The sequence below is a fragment of the Alligator sinensis genome, unplaced genomic scaffold, assembly GCF_000455745.1.
Source record: "Alligator sinensis unplaced genomic scaffold, ASM45574v1 scaffold300_1, whole genome shotgun sequence".
Classification (NCBI taxonomy): Eukaryota; Metazoa; Chordata; order Crocodylia; family Alligatoridae; genus Alligator; species Alligator sinensis.
In genome coordinates, this window is record NW_005842240.1 from 164,062 (window position 1) to 177,101 (window position 13,040).

The 13,040-nt window shown below is 46.3% G+C and overlaps 1 protein-coding gene across 1 annotated transcript in view; it reads right to left on the minus strand.

Annotated features, from left to right (window-relative positions):
• LOC102368794 (WD repeat and coiled-coil-containing protein-like) overlaps positions 1-13,040 on the minus strand; it is a 29,341-nt gene that overhangs the window by 520 nt on the left and 15,781 nt on the right. The window lies entirely within an intron of this gene.

Consider the following 13,040-nt stretch of genomic DNA (forward strand, 5'->3'; position numbering starts at 1 on the left):
TCTGAATGGCATTTTTGGCACTTACATGCAGATGGAAAATCTATTCCTAGTCATGTAGACAACTGTGGACAGGCACAGACTGGGCATGCACAGTTGTCTATGCACTGGCTGTGTATGTAGTGGGGACACTTCTGTGTGCTCTTGTGGATACATGGTAGCTTTAGATTTCTGAAAATGTAGTCAAGTAAAACCCTTTACTTAAAGAATGAAGGAAACCTGGGTTTTAGGCCCCTCTTACCCAAAGGTGGTTTGAATCTGAGTATCACTGACTTCCCAGCACATGACTCAAAGCACCATGCTACAGAACAGCCATTATCCATTTCTGGTGCTGCTTTCAAAGCTGGGAAAAATGAGCAGAGGAGGCACAAGCTTCTGTCCTACTGGGAGCAAGGACCCAGGCTAGAACCCACCAGCCCTGGGTCATGCTGGCTTGCTCTCTTTCTCCTGGCCTTACATATCTCCCATATACCTCTCTCAGCTGCCCTGGAGGCTAGCCTGAAAAATCACACCAGAGAAGCAAATGGGCAATGCCTAATCTGTGGTAGAGTAGTTAGAGTTGTGTGCTTGGAAATCTGAGACACTCAGGTTTGAACTACCTTCTGAGCACAGGCAGCCTAGAGCCCAGGTGCCCCAGCTTCCCAGGAAAGTATCCCAGCCCCTTAGTTTTTGTGGCCAAAACAGAACAGGTCTCTTTCTCTCTATCTGTTGCCTGTGTGCTTGCCCAGTCTACATACGCAAAGCTACATGGCCAGGAATAAAGTTCCTACCTACATATCATGTACCTGCCTGCCCTGGTTATACTTGTCCTTGGGCTGAATAAAAATTTCCTCCTCCAGGGCTGTAAATCCAATACTTCTGAGCATCTCTAAATTCACATACCAAACAGAAATAAATTACTTTTTGAAGGTGATATCCAAAAGAAAACACATGTTCTGTTGTTGTCCTCTGATTTGTGGTACATAAGAAATCCTGAAGAGCCTTTATGGAAGTTGAGCAGCACCCCATTTAAAATACTAATCTATTGACTACAGTGCTTAACTCCTTGCACAGGGGCCAGGAAGCAGCCAGCCAGGGAGAGCCTAAGCCTGCCCTTATCTGCTTATCTCTTCACACTTACAAAAACATTTTTCTCTTAATTTGCAAGCTTTCAGGCACATGAGCCCTTCTTCAGGCATAGGAGAATGCAAAGATTGTAAAATTTCTCCCAAGTAGAAATGAAAATTCATATCACAGAAGATCGGTATAAGATCTCCTGGCTGGAAAAGTTGGTCTAATAAAAGATATTGCCTCTAGCATACAAACTACTTGTATTCTTAGACCAACATGGCTAAAACCTGTATCCTCAAAACATGGAAGATATTGTAATTAGCCATTTTGAAATGAAAACTTCATAATTTGACAAGAAGGAAGTAAAATACAACACCTTGAGACCTGGAAGCTGACACCCTTGCTCCAGCCTTTTGTTTCCAGACAAATTTGCATATTTGCAAACCATAGAAATTCCTTGCCCAGGAGAAACTTCCATCACCAATCCTCCTGTGAAATATTAAACATCATAACTAGCATGGGTGACTGGTGCCTCTCGAGTCTGGGGGGGCACCAGCTTGCCAATGAGGGGTGGGGAGGAGTGTTGCCCAGCAGCCTATCACCAACCAGGAGGGGGGGGTGTGGCTCCCAGTGGCCAATCGCTGAGCCCAGAACTGCCAGCAGCAAAACTGAAAGTGCGATTCCACCAGCACTTCTAGTTTCGTGCCTGGCACTTCCAGGGGGTGCACGGCCAATCTCGGGGTGCACGCGCACCCGCATGCACCCCCTACGCGTTGCCAATAATAATTAGAAAGAAGCATAATTCAACATCCTGCTTGCCATCAGACACCATTGACGTAAATGGACTGCTCCAACTTTTATCCAAGCCTATGCTGAATGAACTTTTCTAGCCAGGAGATCTTACACCACTGTCTTGTGAAATATGAATTTTCATAGATGCCTGGGTAGAAAGGGACCTCAACAGATCATTGAGTCTGACCCCCTGCTTAGGCAGGAAACAATGCTAGGGTCAGATGACCCCAGCCAGATGCCTATCCAGCCTTCTCTTAAAGACCCCCAAGGTAGGGGAGAGCACCACCTCCCTTGGAAATCCATTCCAAATTTTGGCCACCCTTACCATGAAGTTTTTCCTGATGTCTAGCCTAAATCTGCTCTCTGTCAGTTTGTGACCATTGTTCCTTCTTACCCCGAGAGGTGCCCTGGTGAACAGAGCATCTCCAATCCCTTGCTGCGTCCCCGTAATGAATTTGTAGGTGGCCACAAGATCACCTCTCAGCCTTCTTTTGCGGAGGCTGAAGAGGTCCAGGTCCCTTGGTCTTTCCTTGTAGGGCTCGTCCTGTAAGCCCCTAACCATATGAGTGGCCCTCCTCTGGATCCTCTTGAGCCTATCAACATCCTTCTTGAAGTACGGTGCCCAAAACTGGACGTAGTTCTCCAGTTGCGGTCTGACCAATGCCGCATACAGGGGAAGTATCACCTCCTTGGTTCTATTTGTCATGCATTTGCTGATGCATGATAAAGTGTGGTTGGCTTTGCTGATCGTTTTGTCACACTGATGACTCATGTTCATCTTGGAGTCCACTATGACTCCGAGATCCCTTTCCACTTCCATGCTGCTGAAAGGCTCACTTCCTAGCGAGTAGGTGTGCTGGATATTTTTTGCCCTAGGTGCAGCACTCTGCATTTGTCCTTGTTGTACTGTATCCTATTGTATACTGCCCACTTTTCCAACCTGTCCAGGTCTGCCTGCATTTGTTCCCTACCCTCCGGAGTGTGCATTTCACCCCACAATTTAGTATCGGCCGCAAACTTGGACAGAGTACACTTCACACCCACATACAAGTCACTGATGAAGATATTGAAGAGTACAGGTCCAAGGACTGAACCCTGCGGGACCCTTCTACCCACATCCAGGTCGATACTGACTCGTCTACTACCACTCTCTGAGTGTGACCACTAAGCCAATTTGCCACCCACTGGACCATGTAAACATCTAAGTCACAGCCTCTTAATTTGTTTATGAGAATGGGATGAAATACTGTATTGAAGGCCTTCCTAAAATATAAGAAAACGATATCCACCTCTACTCCTGTGTCTAAGCGTTTTGTGACCCTGTTATAAAACAAAACCAGATTGGTTAGGCACGATCTACCTGCTACGAATCCGTGCTGGTTTCCCTGCTGCATTATTTTTCCTGCTGGACTCCCACAAATATGTTCCTTCATATTCTTTTCAAAGACCTTTCCAAGGATGGAGGTGAGACTGACTGGCCTATAATTACTCGGATCTTCCTTCCTCCCCTTCTTGAAAATAGGGACCACATTGGCCCTTTTCCAGTCCTCCGGGACCTGACCCGAGCACCACAAGTGCTCAAACAGCCGTGCCAGTGGTTCTGCTATGACACCAGCCAATTCCTTCAGTATTCCTAGATGCAGCTCATCCCTCCCTGCAAGTGTGGGCCAAATAGGTATACTCCTCCTTGGTAGCTTCCCCCTGCTTCCACCGCCTTTATGCCTTCTTTTTTGCCCTTAGGCTCCCCTGGATTTCCCTGTTTAGCCAAGGAAGTTTTTTGGCTCCTTTACCCCTTTTCCCTCATACTGGGATAGTCTCCCTCTGTGCTCGAAGGATCGGTTCCTTTAGGAACGACCACCCTTCCTGGACTCCCATCTCGCCAATACTCCTATCCTGCAGTGTGTCATTGACTAGATGCCTAAGCACACTGAAGTTAGCTTTCATAAAGTCAAGCACTTCCACCCTACTAGTTATCTTAGCCACCCTACGCTGTATGGTGAATTCAACTGATTTGTGGTCACTGTCCCCAAGGTGATCACGAATCTGCACCTCCCTTACCAGGTCCTCCCCCGTAGCCAACACCAAGTCCAGTAAGGCATTCCCCCTAGTGGGACCGTATATCTCCTGTGTTAGGTGAAGGTCCTGCATGCAGGTTAAGAAACTACATGAATGGTTGGATTTGGCTGACTGCTCCTTCTAGCAGATGTCAGGGTAGTTTAGGTCCCCCATGACAACCATGTCCCTAGACCATATGGCCTCTGAGGGCTGCCTCAAGAACTCCAAGTCTTGCAGACCCCCACCACCAAGTCCCTTTCCCGTCAACCTCCATGTATCCTAACCCACAATGCCTCAACATTCTCCTCCTCTGATCCCATTTTGATTAGGGTAGATGTATAATGCTCCTTTACATAAAGAGCCACCCCGCTCCCTTTCCTCCCTGCTCTGTCCCTTCTGTACAACCTGTAGCCCTCAATGTGTACCTCCCAGTCATGGGTAGGGTCCCACCAGGTTTCCGTTAGCCCCACTAAATCAAAGTTATTATCTGCAAGCAGAAGTGTGAGTTCTGCCTGCTGATTCCCCATGCTCCTAGCATTAGTATAGAGGCACTTGAGCCCTCCAAATGGTGCCTTTGGTGCCCCCCCGTTCTGATGCCCAAAGGCGCCCTTAGTACTTACATGGGATGTACTGTTGCATGTCTCGCAGTTTGTAGGTTCTAGACTCTCTCCATCTCCTGCCTTCCCGTCCCCTGTCAAACTTAGTATAAAGCCCAACGTAGGAGGTCAGCTAACGTGTAAGAAAGTCATTTCTACCTGGGAGAAATTTTACAGTCTTCTATGCCTGAGGAAAGGTGCATGTGCCTGAAAGCTTGCAAATAAAGAGAATTTTTTTTTTGCAGCTGTCTAGTTGGTCTAATAAAAGATATTGCCTCTTGCACACTGACTACTTGTATTCTTAGACCAACACGGTTAAAAACTGTATCTCTTCACACATCACTTATCTCCTCATACTTCCTGCAGCACCCTACAAAAGATATCATGGCACTCCAGGTTGTCCTGGCAACCTGGTTGAGAATCACTCTCTTAGAAATATCTTGTTTTTTTCCTAATTTGGTGGAATAACTTGTTAGTTCTTTTGGAAATGCACATTGAAATGTACATGAAATTTCTCAGTTCCCATTTGAAGAACTTGGTTCTTGAATCCTTTACAAAGACTTATTTTCTCTTCAGTGTTTCACAGGTATTTGAACTAAATAAGTAAAAAGAATAGCTATTAAAATATTTTAGTTTGCATAAAAATCACTTCCCATCTCACTTACTTAGATTTATTTTGATAATTTCTGTGATATCCTAAACATTTTGATTCTTCAGTTGTCCACAGAGTCTCTTAGGAAACAATAGGGTAGGCACAATCTGAATTTCAAATACGGAAAAAGAGCAGACTTTAAAAAGAAGGGAAAATCAAATAATTCATGCCTGCTTCATGTATTGCATACAAGCAGAAAGGAATAAAAACCTATTTTCTTTTTCTTTCTTTTTTTTTTTTTGCCTTTTCAGGTCACTGTTAAAATGAAAAAAAAAATTACTGTCTATGTTTTCTATGAGTAAAACTATTTCCCATTGGATTCTCTATTATGGTATCATAGAAAAGTGTAAACATACACATAGAGAGTACATTTTCTGTATGTCTTTTGTTTTATTACAGTTTGACATTTCACAAGAAAGAGCACAGACTGCATCAGCACTCTGCAAATTTCAGTAATTGTTGAACAGAAGACCTTTGCTCGGATCATTAGATATATAGGAAGACTAGCTGTGTTCATTTTGTACATTAGGATACTTATGGTAATGTCTCCTTATCTACACAAAAACCTGGTGTGAAAAATTAGGAGAAAGAATGTAGAAAAATTCAAAACCCTGTGCTCTAGTTTTCAGTTAGAACATGGCAAAGTGAGATCTCCTTTCCTTATACAGTACTAATAACAAAGGGCTTTTACAAGCTGCTCCACCGTGTCATGTTGTCGTATCATCTATAACGTCATAAGAAGATTGTCATTCCAAACCATGAACCTTTAATCTTTTTCTGTTAATACCTTTTTTTCTAATTCTGGATAGACTTTGGAGTCCCTAAACTACAGGCCTGAAAGCAGAGACACTGGTGCCCAAACCAATGCAATTACATTATTCGCTAAACACATATTGATAAAACATGTTTATTATTATCCTCATGAGGGCTGTTATTCCCACTCACTTAAGCATTTGAAAATCACTATTGTAATTGGTGACATTTGCTTTGCCACAGACCCTAGAAAGTGTCTTCTTAGTGGAGACAGGCTAATGAAGAAAGTAGTGCTAAGAATACTTGTTTAGCTTTGTACAATAATTACAGATGATCTGCAGAAAACTTGAGACCTCCAAATATGTGCTGATAGCCATGCTTCATATGACAGGCTATATTTAGTGCAAGTAATGGTATTACACCGTTGGACTTAAGGTTCACAGTGTCTGGCCAACTGCGTGGCTCATGTAACACCATTGATTTTAGTGGCTCTGCATCAAGTCTGAATTTGGTCCATTATTGTAATGGTATATGTGTATTAAAAAAATGCAACTCATTAGTGCAAACTAATCAAATTCCTCAAAGTGGCATTAGGGAAGGGAGTGGAGCTGAGTGACATCTTGCTCTTAGCTTTCAAACCTGTATTTCATGTTTTGTTGCAAACTAGAACATCACTCTTTTGTGGACAGGTCTGATCAATTCCCATGAGTAAAGGCTAACTTAAGCTTCTGGATCAAAACTATGCAAAACTTGTAGTTTCATGTGGTCTCAGTATGAAACTTGACAGTTTTGACAGAGTGCACATGCTTTTTAGCTCATCTGCACCCAAAGTCAAAGAAAAACATAGACAGAATTGATTAAAAGGTCATATAAATAAATCGCTCTGCTCTGAACATGGAGAATTTTGCATGGCTCTGGGGGAATTCTTGATTTAACAATTCTTTTTGATGTTAACAAACTGATTCCTTTTATGAAAAGTTTAATAGCACATTTGGACAGAAGGAGAAGCATCTGGGAGTCATTCTATGACATGGCATTTGTCTTCTTAAAGCCCAGTGCATCAAAATGAAGAATGTCAGGCTGTTAACTAATAAATGATGCTACTCCAAAGCTGAAAATAAGTTCTCTAAGACTCCCATTTCATTTTAATATTGAACTCTCTGCCTTTTTTATTATTACTAGACAGGTGAACTTGGAGCTTTCAAAATCAAGAATTGGTAGTGCTGGCCACATCCAGAAATTTACCCTGCCCTGACCTAAAGCTACTTTGGTTTGCCACAAACGTATCTCTGAGTACATATATCCCTGCCAAAGAAGGCTTCTCTATGAGGTGAATATTTAAGAATATAAGAACATAAGAAGTGCCATATTGGGTCCATCTAGCCCAGTACCTTGTCTCCAAGAGTGGCAAGTAGTACATGCTTTAGAGGGAGAGTATATGAACAGAGAATGTTTAGTGTAATATATGCTCTGTCACCAAAAGCCAGGCATTTTGGTGCCCAGTGCGAGTCATGTGCAGAGAACCCCCTATGCACTATTACGTTATTACTTCCATTTGATTTTGCTTCTCCTCAATACAAGGGCACCAGCTGCTGGTGTACTGTTGGCACTACCCTTGCTACAGTGTTGCCTGTCATACCCTTCTTGTCATCAGCTATCATTGGTTTAAGGATGTCAGAGGGTACATCTCTGACTTCTATTTAATAACTCTCAACGGACTGGTCCTCAATGAATTTGTCTAATGCCTTTTTGAACCTGGTTATGCAATCTGCCTCTACAACCTCTTGTGGCAACTAGTCCCACAAGTTAACTACCCTGTGGGTGCATCTGCACAAGATGCTTTACTGCACAGTTGCATAGTTTACTGCACAGTAAGTGTGTGCGTCTGCATGTGCACATGCTTACTGCACAGTAAAAATCACTACTCACGAGTAAATTTGCTACTTGCAAATGCCCCTGGCTCCAGCCCCTGCCCTCCCCTCCCCTCCCTGCCTGGCCTGGCTGCACTCCCCAGGCCCCCAGGTTCTTTTTCCACAGCATGCAGGGAGACAGGAGACAGTGCAAAGCTTTACTGAGCAGCCTGTGCCCTTGCAGTTAGGTGGGCATGGGCCCCTCACATGCCGAGGAATGTGTCAAGGCCAGTGCTGATGTCCTCCTTGGCTGTGGGAGGCAGGAACATGTAGCGCAGCCACAGGCAGCGGTGGAGGTTGTGGGGCAGCCCAGGCTTGCCCCCTGCACCACTGAAGCTCAGGGTCCTATGCCAGGAGCTCATGTGCCTGGGACACCATGGCGATCAGCAGTAGCAGGGTGTAGTGGGTTGGGCACCCCTCGGTCCACGCAAACAGCTCCTTGCACAGCACCCAGGACATGTGCAGCAGAGGCATGCTTGGGGTGTAGAATGGCCATAGGAGGGGCTGGCCCTGGGGTGCCTCCACAGAGAAGGCCCCAGTGGGGGCATGGGCAGCTCCTCATCCCAGTTGTCCAGGAGCCCTGTGCCCCCTGAGCCCAGGCACCATGGGCTTGGTGGCAGCACAGGAGAGTGGCTGGCCTGCAGGAGGAGAAGGATGAGCTTTGGTGTTGGGGAGGGAGGGGTGGGTCTGTTTGTTGTGAAGGCAATAAAATGTTTTCCTGATAACTGTCTGCCGTGAGTGTGGTGCTGGGGTGGGAGGTCTGTGGGTAATTGTCCAGGTGGGCTACAGGGGGGAGTGTAGGAGGAGGTGATTGGCTATCACCTCTCGCACCTGGTGCCCTGGCCCCACTGGTGGGTGTGGGGGCTTGCTGGGATCAGCAGGGCCAGCACCACAGGCTGCAGCAGCCCGGGTGCTGGGTGTCACTGCTGTGGGCAGTGGCTGGAGCAGCCATGAACGACACGTGCCCCCAGTGGCTGGGGGGGCACAGTGGCAGCGGGAGCGTGGTAGTGGGAGTGTGGTGGTGGTAAGCAGGAGCTCCCACAGATGCTGCCAGCGGTGTTAGCAGTGGGATGGTGAGCAGCGATCACCCACAGGCACCGCCAACAGTGTCGGCAGCGCGTTTTTTTGTAGGGGGTGCACTGCCACGCTCAGGGGGTGCACATGCACCCGGACGCACACCCTATGCATCACCCCTGGGAGCAGCCATGGTGTGGAGAGGCAGAGGCTGCAGCAAGAGAGCCATCATGTGCTGACTGCAACCTCTGCACGCTGCTCCTGGCTAGAAAAGCAGCTGGCCAGAGAGCAGGGCTGCCCTTTAAAAATGGCTGCCAGCTGCTGGCAGGTGTGGCCAGAGCCTTGAGCTCCCCCTGGTGGTGGCAGAGGCCCATTGCAGGGCCCCAGAAAGCGGCAGCAGTTTGCTGCTAGGAGCAGCAAGTCTCTCCCACGTCCTTGCATGTGTAGACACCTACCCAGGGGCGTTTGCTCATGAGTAGTTTACTCACATGTAAACTGATCCCAGATCAAATGCATGTGTAGATATGCCCAGTCAGAACCAGTAAGACCAGCTGGTATGTAGATTTTCCCACACGCCTTTTTCCTCATTGACATTTCCCTCTCCCGGTCTCCCTCTATTAGTAAGCTGTCATCAGGGGCAGATTTAGGCTCAAGCTAAGTACTAAGTACTAAGGCTAAGTACTAAGTACTAAGGCTACACATTATGAGGGGCCTCTAAATATGGAAAAAAAATACAGTAAAACCTCACAAATCTGGCGTGCTCAGCACTGAGCTTGAACCAGAAATTTGAAAATGCCATTTTTTTAAAAACTGGCACTGCACCCAGTTGCAGAGCTGGGGAAGGGTATGGGGGGTAGCGGTGGCCTGTCCTGGAGCACCAGCCGCACGCAGACCAGCAGCGTGGGGTGCTTAATGCAGGTTGTAGCAGCCGTATGCAAGCTTCCCCCGCCACTTCCAGGCCAGCGGGAGGGAGCGGCGGGGGAAGTGTCGGATTTTTGAGGATGCCAGATATTTGATATCCGGATTCTTGAGGTAACTTTTTGGTAATACTATGGGGCTTCTTAAGCTTGGCATATTTTAGGGCCCTAGCATGTCATAATCTAGCCCTGGCCATCAACCCTAGCATGTTATATGGTAACTTGCAAAGTGAATAACCATTACTTAATCTATTAGAATTGAGACTATCACAGTCTGTTCATTTGTGATTTAAACAAGTTTTGAACTCATACCTCAAAAGGAGGGAGATTATATTAAAGGCCAAAAATAGCTTTGACATGCACATGAACCTTAGAGGGTTGGGTTGCAAGAAAGGTACTTTCCTATCAAAGAACTGGAGCCAGGACCTCCCGTGCACTAACCCCAGCCTTGACAACCTTTGTCAAATTACTCAGCGTGTCTTCCTCTCTTTTCTCTAAGATGAGGATAATACCTCACTGGGCTAGTACTTACCTGGCTGTAAAATGTTTTTGAGGATACAGTACAAGTATTATTTTTGTTTTTGAGGTATGGAGGGTTTTTCCAACAGCCGCCACCCCTCATGGTATTGCCAACTCCTGAAAGCAAAAATTCACCAGACAAACTCCAAAAAGGAACTAACTGTTAACAGGGAGATCTTCTAGAGACATAAAAATGTCCTGAGAGACTTCACCAAGCTTTACACACTACAAACTTCTAAAGAAATATTAATATATGCATTTTATTAGAAACCCCCCCAAAATCACTAGATCTAGTAACAGAGGGTGCCTATACACGTGCAGTGAGGTTGCTTCAATGCACTGTAATTGCAGTGTGTCAGAGCAGACTCGATTAATCAAGTCTGCTGGAGTGTTGTACTTACCGTGCTCCGGCAGACTCCAGCATCACGTGTATCAGTGTCCCCATGCTGAAAAATCGCAGCAGGGGCACTTTAACTAAAGCTTGTTCAATGAGCCCCTGCTGCCATTTTTCAGTACAGGGACACAGATATACATGATGCTCCAAGCCCCCTTCCCACTCCTGGAGCACGAGTATAAATGCCCAGAAACATTGAATTGGCAATGCTTCCCCCACCTTTTCTTCTTTGACTTCTCTTTTACTTTCTCAGAATGTCTTGTCATAGACTGATAAGATCTGGATATGGCACCTTGAAAGGAGTGTCCCCACGAGTGCGAATGCGCGTACCCCACATATTTGTGCTGCTGTTAGTTGTTTCCAGGCATGCTCCTGCATGTGCACTCTGGTGTGCAGCAAATTGCCCCAGGTCGGGTTTAGGAGGCTGGGAACCTGGGGGCCTCCTGGGGCTGTAGCAGCAGCAATTTGGGCATGCAGAGCTTGGCTGGTAGCCAGAGGGTGGCTCTGGCCAGTCAGGCTCCGGTTTTGGTCAGTGCACACTGCAACCATGTGTGTCACCCCACTTTTCTTTGGCACTGTTTTTAGATACTGGGATTCCCCAGAATCTAATATTGACTCCATGTGGAGAAGAACCTTTTGACATGCGCTGCATGCATTTTGCAGTGCCCCAAAAGTCTTTGAGGTGCTGCAAAGCGCACATTCCTGCTCATCTGGATGTGCCCATAGTGTCCAACAAACACTTCTTTGAGCCGTAACCAATCAAAACAAATCTGAGACAACTTTCCTCGCCCAGCCAGTGTGCAAGTTGTCTCATCAATTCTCTTTGCAAATCTGGCAATGTGGGAAGCTTTTTTTTGTTCAGGGTGCCAAATTTGCATTTTGATTCTCTCTTAAAACAATCTGTGAAAGCATAGTACTAGATTGCGTTGTATGAGCTCATCTCCCTCTAATGAGAAATCTTTCCAAGAAAGTTTTAAGGAACAATTTTACCTGAATATCTTGTTCCCGTAAGAACATAAAGAGTATATCATGCTCACCCTGGATTTTCTCTGCTACATTCAGTAAATAAAACCAATCTTATAAAGAATAGTTTTGTTTGTTGTATGAGTTGGGGGGTAGAAATGGGTTTCTCTGGTGAGAGGGGAAACTTCCCCAAGAAAGCACAACTAGAAGAATATAGTAGATGCCATAAATGCATATTACATTTATTTAGTATATTTTGTATGCTACTTTATAGCTGTAGTGCATGCACTTCTCCCTTTGTCCACTATAATGTTGTTTTGACACCTCCTTGATAATGGTATCAAGATACTGTTACAGAGGCAAAAGGCAGAAATGCATGCACTACAGTAGTTAGAAAGCTACTAAACATGCACTAGATCAGTGATTCTCAGCTTTTTTAGACACCAGACCTCAGAAAATTCTAGCTCTTACCTTTCACTAATTTCCTGACTATGGAAAAGTAATGGAACAATTATTCCATTACAAAGAACTCAAAAAGACCCCAACATGTTTTTGACACTATGGATTTATATTTGAAATCTCTGGGAATGAGCGACCAGTGCCACCTTACTTGGGCGGGGGGCACGTGCCTGCTCCAGTGACCAGTCAGTGACAAGGGGGGAGTCCCCACCATGGTCATTCTTGCTGATTGGGGTGGGGGGGTCCCCCATGGCACTGTGTCTGGTCTGATCTCACTCACTGGCTTCTGGACCTGGCCATGGTGCTTCTGGAAGTGGCTGCAGAGCTCCCACTTCCCGGCCGGTGCTCACAGGGGGGTACCGGTACTCCTGCTGGCCCCCCCTGCCCATCGTCTAAGCGGGGAGTGCGGCCTGTCAGGGGGTGCACCAGTGCTCTCAGGGGGTGCATGTGCACCACCGTGCACCCCTTACATGTTGCCACTGTCTCTGGGAAATCTCTTGGAGCTAGACTGCTCTCAGTGGTGACAGATGACAGAACAAGGTGCGACGGTCTCAAGTTGCAGCAAGGGAGGTTTAGGTTGAATATTAGGAAAAACTCTCTCACTAAGAGGGCGGTGAAGCACTGCAACGGGTTACCTAGAGAGGTGGTGGAATTGCCTTCCTTGGATGTTCATAGATTCAGAGATTCAGAGATGCTAGGGTTGGAAGGGACCTCAATATGTCATCGAGTCCGACCCCCTGCATAGGCAGGAAACAGTGCTGGGTCTAGATGACCCCAGCTAGACGCCTATCTAACCTCCTCTTGAAGACCCCCAGGGTAGGGGAGAGCACCACCTCCCTTGGGAGCCCGTTCCAGACCTTGGCCACTCTAACTGTGAAGAAGTTCTTCCTAATGTCCAGTCTAAATCTGCTCTCTGCTAGCTTGTGGCCATTATTTCTTGTAACCCCCGAGGGCGCCTTGGTGAATAAA